This window comes from Microcebus murinus, chromosome 22 (genome assembly GCF_040939455.1).
Source record: "Microcebus murinus isolate Inina chromosome 22, M.murinus_Inina_mat1.0, whole genome shotgun sequence".
In the NCBI taxonomy this organism is placed as follows: Eukaryota; Metazoa; Chordata; class Mammalia; order Primates; family Cheirogaleidae; genus Microcebus; species Microcebus murinus.
Genome location: NC_134125.1, coordinates 8,107,380 through 8,113,379, shown reverse-complemented (window position 1 = coordinate 8,113,379; position 6,000 = coordinate 8,107,380). Strand labels below are relative to the sequence as shown.

At 40.5% G+C, this 6,000-nt stretch overlaps 1 pseudogene; it reads left to right on the top strand.

Annotated features, from left to right (window-relative positions):
• The first annotated feature begins 313 nt into the window (after positions 1-313).
• Positions 314-1,966, top strand: LOC142863518 (cytochrome c oxidase subunit NDUFA4 pseudogene; annotated as a pseudogene).
• Positions 1,967-6,000: the final 4,034 nt, after the last annotated feature.

Here is a 6,000-nt window from a genome sequence, read left to right as displayed (position 1 = left end):
CGAATTGTGCTGCTATAAACATTCTAGTGTAGAGGTCTTTTTTTCCTTTGGGTAGATGCCTAGTAATGGGATTGCTGGATCAAATGGTAGTTCTACTTTTAGCTTTTTGAGGTAATTGCCATATTGTTTTACACAGAGGTTGTACTGTTTGCAATCCCAAGTTCCATGAGTTTTGAATGTCATTTATCTACCATTTCAATATCATCCAAAATAGTTTCACTGTCCTAAAAATTCGTATTCACTTATTGATCCTTCTCCCACTATCTCTCCACCTGGTAACCCACTGATCTTTTTACTGTTTCTATAGTTTTGCCTTTTCTAAAATGTCCTGTAGTTGGAATCATACAGTATATAGTCTTTTCATATATACTTCCTTCATTTGGCAACATATATTTAAGGTTCATCCAGGTCTCTTTGTGGCTTAATAGCTCATTTATTTTTATTCAGTGTATGGATTTACCACAATTTAAAAAAAATCATTCACCTAGACTTAGTTCAGGGCTTGGCAGGCAGGTTTATTTTTCTCTCGTTTTAGGCTGGAGACCTCTGCAGCAAACATGCTTCGCCAGATCCTCGGTCAGGCCAAGAAGCATCCAAGCTTGATCCAACTCTTTATATTTATTGGAGCTGAAGGTACTGGAGCAGCACTGTATGTCTTGTGTCTGGCATTGTTTAATCCAGATGTTAGTTGGGATGGAAAGAATAGCCCAGAACCCTGGAACAAACTGGGTCCTAATGACCAATACAAGTTGCACTCAAAGAATGTGGATTATAGCAAACTGAAGAAAGAAAGTCCAGACTTTTTTTTTTTTTTTTTTTTTGAGAGAGAGTCTTACTCTGTTGCCCTGGCTAGAGTGCTGTGGCATCAGCCTAGCTCACAGTAACCTTAAACTCGCAGCATATCTAGCACAACCCATGGATTTCTTTGCGGAGCGGTAAAGAAGATGAGCAGCCCTTCTCATCTGCCCCATGAGAGCTCTATTGCTCGACATGAGAGATTGGGGCCAATGGTTCTAAAGGATATAGAGTCGCAAGAAATTCAGGATGGAATTCGGGGTTTGGAGAGTTATGATGATGTTCCAGAAGAAGACGACTTAACTATATTTAAATAAATGTAGATTGTTGTACCCTACTTAAAAAAAATAACACATCCCCTGAAAATAAGCCCTAGGTTGTCTTCTTGAGGAAAAATAAATATAAGACTCTATCTTATTTTCTGGGAAACACGGTAGAGTCTTGCTCTCTTGTGCAGGCTAGAGTGCAGTGGTATCATTATAGCTCACTGCAGTCTCAAATTCCGCAGCTCAAGCAATCCTCCCACCTCAGCCTCCCAAAGTGCTAGGACTATAGGCATGAGCCACCATGCCTAGCATAGATATGTTTAGGTACATCAATATTAATACTTCTCATTGTGTTACAGTTGCCTACAGTATTTAGTACAGTAACAAGTTGTACATGTTATAAGCCTAGGAGCAATAGGCTTATAAAATACCATATAGCCTAGGTGTGTAGTAATCTACACTGTCTGAGTATATATAAGTACACTATCATGCTCACACAATGATGAAATTGCAGAACATACCCTTTTGTTAAGTGACACTTGACTATTTCTGACAGTTTCATTCTCAAAATCACTTTGCTTCTCTGTTAAGTTCCAGAACAAAAGACTAGCCCTGGGTAAATGACTGATTTCTTCTGTTCCAGTGCAGTGAAGTGGCATAAGAGTACCCCAGCAATTCTCTTCCCTAATCAGCTCTGGGTTTCCTATAAAACTCTTTATTATCTGATTCAGGTAGGAACTCTCAAATATTAATAACTGCAGCCACATAATACAGTTATAAGGGGTGGTGAACAAGACTAGTTCTAATTCGTACCCCACATCCACCACAGTGGAAAAGAAAAAGCTCAAAACAAAAATTCTTTTCCTTGCCAGAAGACGCAAAACCTTAAAAAAAAAAAAAAAAAAAAAAAATTCTTTTCCATTTTCAGACAAAAGTCTCGCTGTGTCGCCTCAGGTAGAGTGCAGTGGCATCATCATAGCACTCTACAACCTCAAACTCCTGGGCTCAAGGGATCCTCCTGCCTCAGCCTCCCAAGTAGCTGGGACTACAGGCATGTACCAACTTACCTGGCTAAGTTTTCTATTTTTTGTAGAGATGGGGTCTCACTCTTGCTCAGGCTGGTCTCGAACTCCTGATCTCAAGTGCTCCTCCCACCTCAGCCTCCTAGAGTGCTTGGATTACAGGCGTGACCCACTGCACTCAGCCAAGAGAAACCATTTATAATGGTAAAAGGGGCAATATATCAGGAAGATATAACAATTGTAATATACACACCTAGTATCAGAGCTCCAACATATATGAAGTAAAAACTGAGAGAAATGAAGAGAGAGACATACAATCAACAATATTTGTGGACTTAAATATTCCACTTTTAATAATGGATAGTATAGCTAGGCAGAAAATCAACAGGATATAGAGGACTTAAACAACACTGTCGATCAAGCAGACATAACAGATACCTATTGAACATTCTACCCAACAACAGCAGAATACCCTGGCCCAGTGGGCTTCACTTGTCAATTCTACTAAATGCTTAAAGAAAAATGAACAAGCCAGACACAGCACACAGCTATAGTCCCAGCAACTTGAGAGGCTGAAGTAGGAGGATTGTTTTAGGCCAACCTGGGAAACATTAAGACCACACCTCTAAGAAAAAAAATTTTGAGCAAGGATCCTCTTCTATCACCCAGGCTGGAGTGCAGTGGCACAATCATAGCTCACTGAAGCCTGAAACTGCAGGGCTCAAGTGATTCTGCTGCCTCAGCCTCCCAAGTAGTTAGGACTACAGACGCACACCACCACACCTGGCTTATTTTTCTATCTTTTGTAGAGACAGGGTCTCATCATGTTGCCCAGGCTGGTCTTGAATTCCTGGGCTCAAGTGATCTTTCCGCCTCAGCCTCCCAAAGTTCTGGGCTTACAGGTACCACCCTAAAATATTTTTAATTATATAAAAAAAAAAATCAACAACAAAAAGAAATTTGGGAAATTAAAAAATATGTGGAAAGTTAAACAATATAATCCTAAATAACTAATGAGTCAAAGAAATCACAAGGGAAGTTAGAAAATATTTTGAGATAAACGAAAGCAAGATTATAATATAACCAGAATTATAGACTAAAGCTAAAGCAGTATTAAGAAATAAATTTATAGCTATTAATGCCTATATTAAAAAAGAAGAAAGATTAAGAAAGAAGAAAGGTTAATAACCTAACCTTCCACCTTAGTAAACTAGTAGAAGAATAAAGAAATAGCAGAAGGAAGGATATAATAAAGATTGAAGGCTGGATGCAGTAGCTCATGCCTGTAATCCTAACACTTTGGGAGGCTGAGGAGAGAGGCTGAGGTGGTAAGAGCTATAGGAGTTCAAGACCAGCCTGAGCAACATAGTGAGACCTCCCCCCGCCACCCGCCACCCCCCACCCCGTCTCTACAAAAAAAAATATTTTTTTTAATTAGTTGGACGTGGTGGTGTATGCCTGTAGTCCCAGCTCCCACAGAAGGTGAAGTAGGAGGATCATTTGAACCCAAGAGTTTGAGGCTGCAGTGATCTGTGATCATGCCACTGTACTCTAGGCCAGGAAATAGTGAGACCCTGTCTAAAAAAAAAATTAGAGCATAAATGAAATGCAAAATAGTAAGGCAAAAAAGAAAATTAACTAAGGAAAATTTGATTCTTTGAAATGATCAACAAAATTGACAGAAGTTTAGCTAGACTAACCAAGAGTAATCCTCACAGTAGCTCTACAGGTATTTATGATTTATCCAATTTTATGGCTGATAAACATATGCTCATGGAGTAAAATGAGGTAGCCAAAATCACACAACTAAGAAATATGACTAGAGATTCAAATCTAAATTATTATGACTTCAAAGCCCAAATGCATTGGCCAACCTCTCTTATTAGCCCTAGGATTGGCCAGTGGTATGGGAAGTGACATCTCTGGATTCACAATTTAGATATCTTCTTGTTGAGTGAATTGAAGGGTCAGGAGGCCCAATAGTTTCAACAAACTATCCCTAACCCCTAATCTGGTGTCTGGGAAAATATTTTAATGATTATCTTTCATAGAGTAAAGCTCTATGAAAGAGTGAGGGTACCTCTGCAAGGCCTTAGAAGAGAGGAGCAGGTTTCCATAAATTTCCTCAGCCTCATCCATTGCTAAAAGTGACAAATTCTAGCTGTGAAATTACTGTCTCCCTGAACCAAACAGGGCACAGACAGCCAAAACTTGAATTAACTTAGGCATAGGGATTGCCTAAAACAGAATATTGAGAGTTACTTCTTACCTGGTCTGGGTTTCCTGAGCATGATTATCAGTCATTATTTTTTTTTTTTTTTCTGAGTCAGAGTCTCACTTTGTTGCCCCAGCTAGAGTGAGTGCCGTGGCATCGGCCTAGCTCACAGCAACCTCAAACTCCTGGGCTCAAGCGATCCTGCTGGCCTCAGCCTCCCTAGTAGCTGGGACTACAGGCATGCACCACCATGCCCGGCTTACTTTTTCAATATATATGAGTTGGCCAATTAATTTCTTTCTATTTATAGTAGAGACGGGGTCTCGCTCTTGCTCAGGCTGGTTTCGAACTCCTGACCTTGAGCAATCCGCCCGCCTCGGCCTCCCAGAGTGCTAGGATTACAGGCGTGAGCCATCACGCCCGGCCTATCAGTCATTATCTTGAGAGTCTTCCCAATTCTGCCAATAGGAGTGGTGAAAATGGAAAAGTCATAATAGGAAGACAGTGCAGGTGGAGGCAGGACACAGAAGAAAATCCTGGATGTACTCTATTCTGATTTATTTATTTTTTTATTTTTTTTTTTTTGAGACAGAGTCTCACTTTGTTGTCCAGGCTAGAGTGAGTGCCGTGGCGTCAGCCTAGCTCACAGCAACCTCAAACTCCTGGGCTCAAGCGATCCTCCTGCCTCAGCCTCCCGAGTAGCTGGGACTACAGGCATGCGCCACCATGCCCGGCTAATTTTTTTTTTTATATATATATATCAGTTGGCCAATTAATTTCTTTCTATTTATAGTAGAGACGGGGTCTCGCTCTTGCTCAGGCTGGTTTTGAACTCCTGACCTTGAGCAATCCGCCCGCCTCGGCCTCCCAAGAGCTAGGATTACAGGCGTGAGCCACAGCGCCCGGCCTATTCTGATTTATATATCTACAAGTCTTTTGCTGGCAGTATTATTTCTAATGGCTAAAAACAAAACAAAATTCTGGAAACAAAATTCATGTTCATGTAGAGAAAAATGGTACAAATAACATATACTTAGCAATATGCCATGGAATCCTATATAGTCATGAAAAAGAATGATTTAGAATTATACAGAATGACTTGGTGAGCTTGTCAATATGCAGAGAAAAGCAAGATTCAAATAAATGTAAATAATGTGAACTCATTTTTAAAATATTGCCCCAAAACACCTATATATAACTATACGAGCATGGAAAAGGATATGGAAAGCTGTGCCCCAGGCTCACAGTGATTTCTAACCACAAAGGGGGTAAGAGCTAAACCAGTGAAGGGGGTAAAAATGAAAGAAAAGAAAGTGAAAGAAGACCTGGCATGGTGGCTCACGCCTATAATCCTAGCTCTCTGGGAGGCCAAGGTGGGAGGATTGCTCGAGGTCAGGAGTTTGAAATCAGCCTGAGCAAGAGTGAGACCCTGTCTCTACTAAAAATAGAAAGGAATTAGCCGGACAACTAAAAATATATATAGAAAAATAAGCCAGGCATGGTGGCACATGCCTGTAGTCTCAGCAACTTGAGAGGCTGAGGCAGGAGGATTGCTTGAGTCTAGGAGTTTGAGGTTGCTGTGAACTAGGCTGACGCCACAGCACACTAGCCCAGGCAACAGAGTGAGACTCTGTCTCAAAAAAAAAAAAAAAAAAAAAGAAAGTGAAAGAAATGAACACAACATTTTATTAAAGGGAGGAGC